General features: G+C 39.7%; 1 long non-coding RNA gene across 2 annotated transcripts in view; it reads right to left on the bottom strand.

The window, feature by feature from the left end:
* The window catches only part of LOC144776412 (uncharacterized), a 38850-nt gene extending 29060 nt beyond the window's left edge, over positions 1 to 9790 (bottom strand). For both annotated transcript variants that reach the window (XR_013600583.1, XR_013600582.1), the window contains exons 1-3: positions 9736 to 9790; positions 9208 to 9367; positions 8989 to 9101 (exon numbers count right to left, since the gene is read on the bottom strand). This is a non-coding gene — a long non-coding RNA (uncharacterized LOC144776412). The remainder of the gene's footprint in view (positions 1 to 8988; positions 9102 to 9207; positions 9368 to 9735) is intronic.
* Positions 9791 to 12837: the final 3047 nt, after the last annotated feature.

Raw genomic sequence — 12837 nt, 5'->3', positions numbered from 1 at the left:
ATGGCCCTGAGATCGGAGGTGATAGTCCGCGAAACAGCGTGTGATTTGTAAATTTTATCGTGCAAGTAAGTGGCTGATATTTAAAATAAAAACATGATACCCTGATTACAATTTTTAAAAGCTAAAGCTAGCGCGATCACAGCGCTATTCTCACCGCGGCTATCTAGTGCTTTAGTTATCCAACCACTGCAAAAATAATCTGCCCTCACAACTCGGGCAGCGCAAATATACCGTGCCTACTTCGTCTAGTGTCATGTATAGGCAGGGAATAGCAACAAGAGACTGGCGGGCATATTTACAAGTCCCTATCACCACCAGAGTGCCACTTTTTTTTACTCTCCGGGGACGTAGCACCCTTTTCAATATTTCCAAGGTGGTGCTAAGTTACTTAGCGTGGCTTAACGCCACTTTGTAAATATTCCCCTTTCCTCCACAGTCCTCTACAGCAAAGGGGCGTGGAATGGGTGTTACTTTGGGCATTCCACCTCCACACCCATTGCTTTTTGACACTCCCCCAGATTTACAAGGAGGGGTAAATCTGTGGAAGCGCCAAAAATTAATGCCATGCAAGAGCAGGCTTTGGAATGGTGCACAAGGAGAAATGCTTTAATTTCTTCTTGTTTTTACTTTTTCTATGAGTGCTGCATTCTGCAGCACACATAGAAAGAGCTAAAAGCCATTAATGATTGTTTATGTGTTTTAAGGTGTCTCTTCCTGCACATAAACAATCATTAAATAATAATAATTTGCTACTTCTACGTGTGCTGCAGAATGCAGCACACATAGATATAACAAATAGCCATTATCGATTGTTTATGTGCAGGAAGGAACACCTTCCTGCACATAAACAATTATGCCCAGCAATGCAGGCACCCTTACACTATGGTGCAAGGCTGCCTGCATTGGCGCTAGGCAGCTAATTTTATCATTAGCGAAAACACAGGGGTGCACCATATTGTAGGAAATATGGCGCAGCCCTGCATTTTGAAAATGTGAGAGTGCGGCACTGTCAATTTTGGTGGTGCTCCGCGCTCAAACATTTTCTAGTAAATATGCCTCTGGCTTTGGGATAAAACTACTCCTGATCTATGCTACAGGGGGCATTTAAACTAGAATTCTATTATCTCACAACATTGCATTCCCCCATCCCCTGTAAAGAAACGAGGAGAAATAGGTACAAACAAGTGATGCATACAGACAGAAACAACGTAAAGCAACTAATATTTCTGACAAGAATATGCAACTTAGCATATGACCATTTAAATTAATGCTGCGACAGCAATATCTAAGAAACAATTCATTAACATTTGATGGGATGAAAAATGTTGTATCTGTAAGATTCCCAAAGGCTTTGACAAAGAATAGGTTAGACTGTTTTAGGTTGGTCGATACCTAAAACAAAGGTTTTTACAGACATAGGGCCTCGCAAAATAAGGAATCACAATTTTGCGATTCCCTATTTTGCGATTGCAGTTAAGGAATCGCAAATTCCGATTCCTTAAATGCAATGTAAAAAGCACAGAAAAAGTGCAATTTGGACTTAAGGAATCGTAAATTACCACCAACTTCAAGTTGGTGGTAATTTGCGATTTCTTTGAAAAATGCTCTTTTTTTGCATTTTTCAAAGTGCCATGTGACTCACATACATGCCCTTAGGCCATGTATGTGTGCCACATCTGCAACCATGCTCATTTCAGGGGTGCTACAGGGTGTCCTTTTGACACCCTGGCACCCTTGAAATTGCCTTCGCAATTTGCGATTCTCTAATTGGAAATCGCAAATTGAGAATGTCTTCCTATTCATTCTTATGGGTCTCAAGGCCAACAGGAATGAATGAGGAGGTATTCCTTAATTGCGAATCTCAATTCACGATTCGCAATTAAGGAATATGTAGGATTCGCAAAATGTTATGCAAATCCTACATACATAGCGTTTTGCAATTATCACATAGGGATTCACAAAAAAATCGCTATTCGAGAATCACAAAAAGAAATTTTCATACATATGGCCCTAAATACATTACAACTGTGTACAGTCAAAATAGAAATCAAAGGCATCACTGACAAACAGGGCAACATTAGAAACCTCAGTACATGCCATTTACATCTAATATAGCAGTTTGAGCTTTTTTGGATATCTGCATATCAGTCACACAAAATGTTATCTTCAAACAATAACGTGTGAGTATGTGATCAATGCATATTATTCTTTTGTTTTAAAGCTTTTATGTGTATTCATCTTTTTAATGTTCTTTTTCATTCCTTTTAAACTCATTTGTGATTTTCTGGAAAGCAGTTTGCCTTGGTTTAGGGTACTTTTGGTGAAATGCCTAAGCTTAATCAGTCTTCTTCTTTAAATCTTTATTTGGTTACATTTAAAACCATAAAAACATAAACACCGCAATCAGAAATACAGTACAATTATCAAAAATACGTTTAAAGTATGTAGCCCAATTAATCATATTGTGAATACCTCAGTCTCATAGTGGCTTTTAAAAAACAGGCAACACTAAAAATGACATCTCATCGAGTCATAACTGTAAAAACATAAGGGCTGGTGGAACTTGTAAACATCCCTTAGCTTTGAGTAATGGAACAACAAAAGCTTTCCTGGAACCATCAAAAAGTCTACAAAACATTATAAAATAAATTGTGTCCTGTGGAGTCACAATGTCGCAGCCACAGGGACCCAGAGACCCAAACTCATGCCAACCTCTAGGCAAAGAAAAAAAACAGGTGCAATAGATTAAATTTAAACCTAATAAGCAAGAATCGTTCCATGTTTTTTTTTTAACAATTGATAAAGCTCCGTGAAATGAGTGGTAATTATCAAAACATGTCCCCGAACAGAAGGTTTTGACAGTCCAATCCCTTCTCTGAGCAATGTTTTCCTTTCTAGGAAACGGGCTCTCACCCATTTCCGAGCTGTCTTTGACATAATCTCCGGATCATGAAATAGCTGCCCGCTACCCACAATGAAACGACTCCTTGAAGTATCTGAGCCAAGGAATATAAGAGCATTTTTAAAATCACAGACAGTCTCTTAAAATAGGCTTGTTCAGATTAGGTCCCCCCTTCGTCCATACCATAATCCAGCCAAGCAGGGGGCACAGAGCTAAAAAATCACAAAATAAATAACTCCCATCTCATCATGCATACAAAGTGAGGGAGTGCTTTGGGGGACGCATAACAATCGCCTCAGTCATTTGTTTTCTATGACCTGAAGTTCATTGACTGTTACATAGCCCTAAATGTGGCAACCATATGAAACATTAGGAATGCACTTGGCCTGGAAAATCTTCATTAAGACCTTAAGTGGGCTGCCACCCAATCAAGCTAAAAACGGTAGTATTAGCTCATATAAAACTCCTCTTTCTTGGCTGTAACATGTGATTACCAGCTGAGGTTGAGTCAAACAAAACATCAATGAATGGAAAGGCCTTTACCTTTGGTTGCTCACCTTAAACCTTTTAAATCTAGTTGAGCGAGGAACCACCGTCATGACAAAAGATTTGGTGAAAGTTACCTCATAGGTCCCGCTTGTCCATAAAGGTCAAAAGAGTAATTAATAAAATTTGCAGGCCTTTGTCTGTCATAGCCATCAAAACAGCATTGTCTGCATAAAGCAGAACTGGGAGTGAACAAGTACGTATTTGGGGTAATTCTACCTTTGCAGCCACTAGTGCCTTCTCAAGACAGTTTATATATACAATTAATAAAAAAAAGGATGCGTATACACTATTGGGGATCCCCTACTACTTGTGAAATAGTGAGCGAGTGCAGAGTCACTAGTATACCGCTGACTCTGTTGAATTACCATGGAGATCTCCTACAAAGTAATTAATGTCGAGATCCAACTCAGAAGTGAGGAAGACCCATAATTTATCGCAATTAACTCTGTCGAATGCCCATGTAAGGTCCATAACATCCAGATGGACAGATTCAGACCGAGGTACTATGTATTAATTATCATATACAGATTCAAACATTGATCAATAGTGAATTTACCAGGCTTAATATGTGTTCTTTTCATGCAGGTTGTGATTGGTTGTGATATGTTGGTGCGATCTGAAACTGCTCCTTGATTGCATGCACCCACCTCTTCACACTGCAATGAACATGGAATAAAAGCCCGTGGGGGAAAGGCAGTGCCATAAGTGTGAAGCAAAAAAGTGAGTGCTTAGTCTGAAGGTACCAGTGAAGGTAAAATGATGGCTTTCTCAGTCAATACACTTGTTTTCACACCAGCCACACTAATATTCACCTCCTGCTACAAAGTGCCTTGTGGAAACTCTGAAGGAAGGGAAGCATGGTTTGGTTCTTGCTCATGAAAACTGACTCTCCACGAGACCTATTCAATCAGACAACTTAAATCCAATCTCACATCTCATTAACAGTTTGTAAGACTTGTTCACTTAAAGTCAGATTGTGCTTTTTCTCACCCCAGGTAGAATGATGAATCTCTTGAGGAAAGAGCCTGGCCTCCAATACTTCTACGTTCAAAGCGTGCCTTGGTGTAGGGCAAATCCCAGGTTATGAAGAGGCTGCTGGGAAGACTTTTCTTAACAAAGGGCATGCAGGAGGCCTTTAAGTGTTTCCATACCAAGGTAGATAGTTTAAAAAACACAGAGGGCCAACATCTCATCTATATATAATTATATCTCTATTAGTATGAATATTTTAGGACCAACTCAATTTCCTAATCTGATATCAAGTCTTAATTTATTGGGTACAAATACTTGGCAATGGGAAAAGGTTTATATCAAAATTTCATGTACATTTGAAATTTAGTAGTCTATGTTGTACAGTCTGTTGTTTACAAAACATGTTTTTCAGTGAAGTCATACACTCATTAATTTTTTCACTTCCCACTTCACAAATTCTCATATAACCCAGACTGTAATCTGTGCTAACACATTTACAAAATGGTGAATCATTGAAAACACACTTTCTTTTTTTTTAAAAAGTCCAGACCTATTGACTTTGCAAATGCTTAATTGTTTACTTTAGGAAGTACTTGTTGAGGGTGCAGTACCTTTGTCTGTCTGAAGGACTGCACATGCTGCACATTCTGGAACTGCAGCCCTAAGGACTATGCTTTGCTTGAAGAAGGATTAAAGAGTGGACTCCCTGAAAGCTGCAGGTTAAATGTGCCCACCTGCATCATCTACACCAAAACGTCCCTATCCTGGAGTGCGTCCGGTGGACTTTTAAGAGATTGGCCACGTGCATTTTTGGAATTGTAGGCCCAACATCGCAAGGGCCTGGCGGAGATGCAAGATCCCTGGATTGGTTTTGTGGACACTTTGAACACTCAAGGAGACATTTTGGAAAAAGATCCAGAAGTTTGGGAACTTTTTAGTAAAAAGCTCCATAAACTGACCGACTAAACTTAAAGAGTCAAGCAGACTATCTTCCACTATGACCCAGCCTGGATTTCAGGTTTGCCCCGCTGAAAGCTGCAAAGCTCAAGACGTCCAGGATTTCACCAGGCTGTGCAGAAAACAAAGCCGACAATGTAAACCCAAATCGAGCTTGAAGAGAAGCCTCATTCAACGTTGACAGAAAAAGCTCCAGAAAAATGACTAACTGCGATGGTAACATTTTGACGGAGGCCTCCTACTTAGTCTATCCAACCAGAGCTCCATTGCGGCCGGCCTCAAACTTTGACTTTATACTGGTCAAGCATGACCAGATGTGCCAATATGCGCTGTTTATTTTTAAGCACTAGAATGTGTATTTTCTTTAAAAATGCATATCTCCAGTTCCCTACATTGGATCTTTGTCATTTTGGTGTCTATTTGTTCAGAGACATATTATCTATTGTTATAGGTTGGTGTTGGATTTATATTTTGTGTTGTGTTTTACTTATTTATTGTATAATTATTTAAATGCTGTACACGCCTGCCTCGCAGGTTACGCCTGCCTGCTTGTTGCCAGCTTCCAAGGGTTGAGCAAGGGAATAATTTAGTGAGAACATGGTTGACCCTTCTATTGTGTTTAGTGCCTTATTATTAGTGGTAATTCACTGCTTATCACCAATAATAATCCACTTTCAAACATAAGGGAATTTTTCATTTAAGCAGATCAGATTATCTTCTGCAAACAATAAGCTCATCTTCTTAGCCAGTGGTGAGAAAGCTGCTTGTGGCCACCCCACTTCAGGAATATTAAATGCATTTTGCTGGTCCAACAATCTTATCTCTGCTACTGCTGTATTTAATTTCAGATTAAAATCACAGTCAGTATCACAATCGTTTCAAGGTATAAATATCTAATCCTCTCCAGATCCTCCTGTAATGTGTCCATATTTCAATTGTAGCCCTTGCAACCTAACTATCCATACATATTTATCATGATACAAGAAACCTTACAATTATAAAACTTGACATAAATGAAAATCCAGTCATCTTGGTTCAAACCATTAGTGTGCACTTACATAAGAATTTGAAATAAGCATTAATATTCCACTCGAAAGGCATTCTCTATTAGGAGCACTTGTTTACTTTTCAAATCATATACATTTAACATTTTTGAGCTCTCTCTGAGCTTGGGATCCTGAAAAAACAATACTGCATAAACACGACACAAGTCTGTCAACATCCCTATTTCATCCTATGATTTATACCCATTAGCTGTGGTTTTCAGAGTCCCCATCACCTAAGAGAAGTCATTAAACCCACAAAAGCTTTCTTCAGAATAATATAACTGCGGGGTGAGTACCAGAACTTTTCCATTCTCTCCCTTGCTAATCAACTCCCCGTACAGATTGGTTTGAAAAAACACTCTTAATTTACTCTTTTTATTCCTATCTATTACTTAGGGCCTCATAATGATGTGAGTGAAACAGACACCGACGTGCCGTTGGTGACGGTCCCACCGAAATCTTTGTCCGCGGTCCTCTCGTAGCATTATGATGCAGTGGGCGGAAGCATCAGGTGGCGGGACTATCCACAACGATTCCAACGGTGGGTCGGAAAACACCATAATCCCCAAATAATGGTGGAGCTAGGCTCGTTTATCTTTGCGGGACCCTAGGGGGCACCTATGATGGACCCTAAACATCCTTGCAGCATGTGGCAGGCACTGTATGTTGCCTGCCACAAGACAAACATGTTTGCAAACGTAAATCTTTCAATGCAAGCTTTTGCTGTGGACCTTTCCAGCCCGCCACACAAGCTTCCATTGTAGAAGGGATCTTTCTGACCATCCAAAGGGTGATCGCATCTTAATACTTAGGTCAGAACCACTGACCTAAGGACGGGTGGTTCCACACTGCTACGGTCCGACATCATAACGAGGCCCTTAGTGTCTGCTGCCTCAAACATTGCTGATACACCTTCCATTAAACTTGGTTCCTAAGCCTTAGGCTGATGTGGCACACTAAAAACCCTGAGGCCTTGTGCAGCTCTTCTTCAGTTGCAGAGGGACAAACAGCTCCAACTCAAGTTTATCAAGATCTTTCTGCTGCTTTTGCATTTGTTAAATAACGTGAGCAGAATTCCGCTCTGGCAACTTTCCTCGTCCTCCACTTTTGGAAGGTAATCCACTTTAAATCCTCAGATGGTTATGCCTTTCTGGGTTGTAATTGTGCTACATACTTGTGAAATCAACCCTCTGGTCTGCAGACACAGCCGATCTGGTTTCTTACCACCCGACTTTAAACCAAATAAATAATACAGTTGTGGGCTGTGGCAGTGACCAAAGCCATTTACTTCTGCCTCTCATTCACCAATCTGTCACATTGTTCCATCTTTTGTACCTCGTCCCTCAATTCCTACCATAAATTAGCAATCACTCTGTCAGCATTAATAACCACTTTCTTTATACCACCAACCGTATATTAACCTTATGAGTTAATTTCGGCTCATGTAGTTTGTCTATTTCCGGTGTAACAGGCATATTCTGGCTGGAGGGGTATGGTCTGGCCCAGTCTATTTTAAACCCCCGGTATAGTTTAGCCTAGGACACTTTAACCCGCTGGGTATACTCTGGCCTGGGCCAACTATACAAGGGTTTTTATTCAGAGCAGGGGTATTTTTGGCCTGCTACACCAGCTTTTCTTAATAGTTTTATTAGACTTTAATTTTTTTTGTTAGAATTATCATCCATCCGGCCACCCTATCCAACCGCTGGAAATAACTGTGAGTGCCTCACAAGCTGACAAGTCGCTCCTCATTAGCACTAGAATCCAAACAATGGTTCAAGTAAACCACTTGGAATGAAAAAGAATTAAGAAAATAAACCGAGAGAAAAGACTAGAGCAAGGAAAAAAGTGAGAAAATAAGAAAGAAGTGCCAGCCAACTACTGAGGCGAGGCCTCAGCCTTTTAGTTAGAAAATGTATTATTCAAACAACATATCAAAAAATATACATACACACAACAATAATGGCAGTCATGGGGTTACGCAGATAGTGTTACAAATACAAACAAAAAAAACAGAAGTGGCTGAGGGAAAATGCGAAAGCAAGGTTCTGGATGAAACAGAGATACACAGCAGAAAAAAATTGCACCCTCTTCAATTAGAGCCACATATTAGCGTCAACAGCGTTTCGACCCATTAGTACTTGAGGAGTCATCATGAGGACAAAACATCAAACATAAGAGTGTCCACTGGGTTTCAATATAATATCTAGAATAAAATATGTACATGGGTTTCAGAAGAATAACAACACAATTAGAGCAGAAGTAATAGTGAGAAATGTTGAATAAACCAAAAAGGTTTCTCATATGTCCTGAAAGGAATGAGGGTGAACAGAAACCGAGATAGCACATAACCAACAACTGAAAATCAGTGCTAAAAAAGCGAAAATAGAGACAAGAAATCATCTATCTCACCAGAAAGAGTACATCTACACTAAATGAGAATAAAGCACAAGGAATCCAAAACTTAAGTGCAAATGGGGCTCTATAAAGAGGGCAAAATTAAACCACCATAATTCATACGGATTAAAAAGAAGTGATAAGTTGTGCTATTTATCAACATACCTGATGGTATGTCAGTAAACAATAACTGACAGAGATGATTCGCAGAACAGGGCGATGAAGTCTGTAATTTAGAAGAAATCAAGCCAGGTAGAGTATTCACAATAAAAGCACTGCTGCAAATTAATTTAAAAAAAAAAAGATAAAGATAAAAAATTAAAAAGTGGGCACATCAAGTAGTGAATATGTCCTATAAAGAGACCCAGGAATTGTATACTGTACCTCATAATAGATCCAGTGAGTTATTACTGTGCAACGGCCATGCTGGTACAAGGGATCCCGGTCGTTGTGCTCATTCAGACTGCAAGCATACAAAGCTGCAAGTCAAGGAAAATTTGCATACCACACAGGAGTATTGTGAGGGGCATCCCTCAATAGCAACCTGGAAAAATCCAAGTATCATAAGAAAGGACTTCAGAATAACATTTAAAAAAACGACCTAAATTAAGTAAAAACTATAACTATTCTAAATGACAAAAGAAGCTCACAACATTACTGCTACATACTGACTTATCAAAAATCCTACGAGCTGAGTTTGCCTGACATATACTTATAGTCTCTATAGTGGCTGACAGATAGAGAAATAGCATTACTACAAGGATGGCAGTAACCAGATTGCAGGGTGAACGATGCACTTGTTATACATAAATACCAAATTACATAATCAATATACGCCAGCTAATGACCATCTATCTGGCATAATAAAAAAAACTATAACAATACAAAAAACGGTAGTGGACTGCTACTTACTGCCCATTTTTGGCTCCTTGTACCGCCAGCATGCCGGCTTGAATTACGTTTCAAACTGAGAACTGGAAAGTTGGAAATGGGGAAATACGCTGCGTAATTATGGCGTCCTGCCTATGGAGATAGAAAGCGGACTTGTTCACTGAAAAATGTGTCCAAGCCAAATAAGTGTTGTCCTTCATACAATGGAACATTCAGGGCCAATGTCGTATTTATAAAATGTATATAATGCACAGAGTCCAAGTCCAGTGATTATGAGTCTTTAGGGCTTGAGAGCGCTCGGTTTCACTCTTACCGACGAGACGAGCACGGGAGGAGTTCTGCTTGCAAAGGCTCTTCCATGGTCCCGGATACACCCGCCCGTCTGACCATTACCCAATATACATTTTCTCCATTATTTTACCCGCACTCCGGGTTGGAAGTATCACCGGACCTCCGATACCTGCACGACGCTCTCAAGCCCTGAAGACTCATAGGCACTGCCCTGTGACGAAACACGTGTCGGCTGGCGTTTGTCTCTTCTCTTTGATCGTCCACATGTATAAAATTCTTCAAGAAAAATATCCGGTGTCGACTACAGTTACTACCACTTGTTGTATTTACTATTGATAATCATATGTGTGCCCAGGTTCTTGTGTTTCATTGCAGAGGGAAGGGCTGTGCTCCTCACTCTTTTAGGGATTTTGGGTTTTCGCCTATCCTGGCGGCACAATATTCCTAATTACACCTTTTACCTAGTTATCCTCATTAGCTACCTGTTTGAGCGCCACTCGCCTGCCACACCAAACCCTGCGCAGTAGCCATCCAAGTCCAGTGATGCTGTTCCTCGAGGCAAACTTCGTAAAGGGCAATCATAAATGGCCTATTTCCACGCATAGATAACCCGGATTTAGAGCCTGGGGAAATAAGTAACTTTTAAGGGCCAGAAAAGCAGCGGCCATATTGGGATGTTAAGTTAAAAAATTAAAAGTAAAGAGTGAGAAAAGATAACTAGTAATCATCCACATAAGGACACTTTTTTATAATATCCGTAAGGAACAGAAACTGGATCCGAAACTGCAATGTCATAAAATTACAACATGGGAGGCAAACAAAGTTTAGCATTTAGGGAGCATGTATGATATGCCAAAAAAGAAAATACTGAGTCATAAAGGCAAAAAAGAAAGAGGCCAACCGAGAAAAAAGCGAAATTTGGATAAACATAAAGAACTTTCAAAGATAACAACCGAATAAAGTTCAGTTAAATAAAACAAAAGAACCACCAACCCAAAAATGTATAAAGAAGTAACCACACAACATTGAAGATCAATAGCCACAAGGTTGTAAGTGATTCAATCATTGACATATATACAACACAGGGGCCAATGAAAAGACCTAATCATTGCCAGTTAAATAAAGGATGATCATACGTTCGTACAAAATCATAATACATTTGTTTGTTTCTTTTAAGTTGTAAAGGCCTAAATCACAATGAATTCATTCAGATGACATACATAGCAAGCGCCGAGTTTGCTTTGTTACAGTATGTTGAGGTAAAGACATGTTATTATGCAAATTATCCTCGTATGTAATTCATTAAGTTGAGGTAAAGAAATGTTGTTGTGCAAATTATCCACGTACGTAATTCATTACCGATTCACAGGGCAATTTGTTTACAGGCAGATAATACATCCCTAATTAGGCATTGAAGCTGTGCTAAATAAGTGAGATGAGAAACATATCGATATTCATAATCAGGAACAACATGCAAAGTACAAAGCATATACTCTTGATTATAATGAACATTGATACATATAGGACAATGTAATACCTGTCAAAAAAGCCTTGTCATAATCAAGCCTCAGTCATGGAACAGAGGGGGTGTAAAGACACATTTCAGTCAGACACTATAGCAGTACACTCCTCCAAAGGGTTCAGACCGTTGTTAATATTGTCACACCTGAGGATCCAGCGGCATTCAATTCAATTCAGTAAGTTTGCAATATCACCACCCCTGGACGGTTTCTTGATCATTTCGACCACCTGCCAGCGTAATTCAGAATGTGCATGATTGTGTTCAATAAAGTGGGACACTAAAGGCGCGTGTTAATTCTTACACCTAATACAGCTTTTGTGTTACAAAAGGCGAGCTTTTATGCGCTGTGTTGTTTGTCCCACATAAATGAGTTGGCAAAGACACCAAATGGCATACACCACATTTTGTGAATTACAGTTGGTATGGTCACGTAGATCATATGTTATTGTACCATGTATAAACTGTTTGGTGTTGGAGGTTGAGTCACACATAAGACAGCTACCACAAAGGTAGTGGCCCACAATCTTATTGAGGCCCCACAGAGTGGTCAAGTCAGGCGGGTCCAAGGTAGGTAGAGCAGCTTGGACAAAATGATTGCCAATGTATTTAATTCTCTTAAAAGAAAAGAGTGGTAGTTCCTTGGTGATTCCAGTTGATTGAATCAATGCTCAATGCTTTTTTATAATCTTATTGATTTGGTTACTTTGTGTGCTGAAAGTAGTAACACATGGTATACGTTCCATTAGTTTCTGAGCCCGGAGTGTGAGTAGAAATTCACAATGGTTATACCAGGCCCTTTTCAACGAATATTTGATTAATCTCCTTGGTCAGCTACGATGTTCTAACTTTTTTACGAGAATGTCAGCCTCCGAAAGTATTCTTCCCGAAATTGGTAGTTGCTGCAAATATGCAGGAACTGACCAAAAGGAAGGCCATATTTCAGACCCTTAGGGTGGTGACTAGTATACTCCAAGAGGGTGTTACGTGCACTAGGCTTAGTATAGAATTTGTGGCCAACTTCCAATCATGGGGAATGATTGTAAGATCCAAAAAGTCAACAGTCTCACTGCTGGCATGTGAGGTAAAGTTAAGATCTGGAGAGCATGAGTTAAGCCACTCCAAAAAATTGCTGAGAGTAGATGTATCTCCAGTCCAAATCAAGAAAACATCATAGATATAGCGCCGCCAATGGTGGACATTTTGACAGTATGAATTATTGACCTGGTTGTAAATATAGGTCTGCTCAAAGTTATCTAAATATAAAGTTGCAACATTTGGGACATGAGAAGCCCCCATTGATGTTCCCTTTA

The sequence above is a fragment of the Lissotriton helveticus genome, chromosome 1_1 (genome assembly GCF_964261635.1).
Source record: "Lissotriton helveticus chromosome 1_1, aLisHel1.1, whole genome shotgun sequence".
In the NCBI taxonomy this organism is placed as follows: Eukaryota; Metazoa; Chordata; class Amphibia; order Caudata; family Salamandridae; genus Lissotriton; species Lissotriton helveticus.
This window is presented reverse-complemented; position numbering and strand designations above follow the sequence as displayed.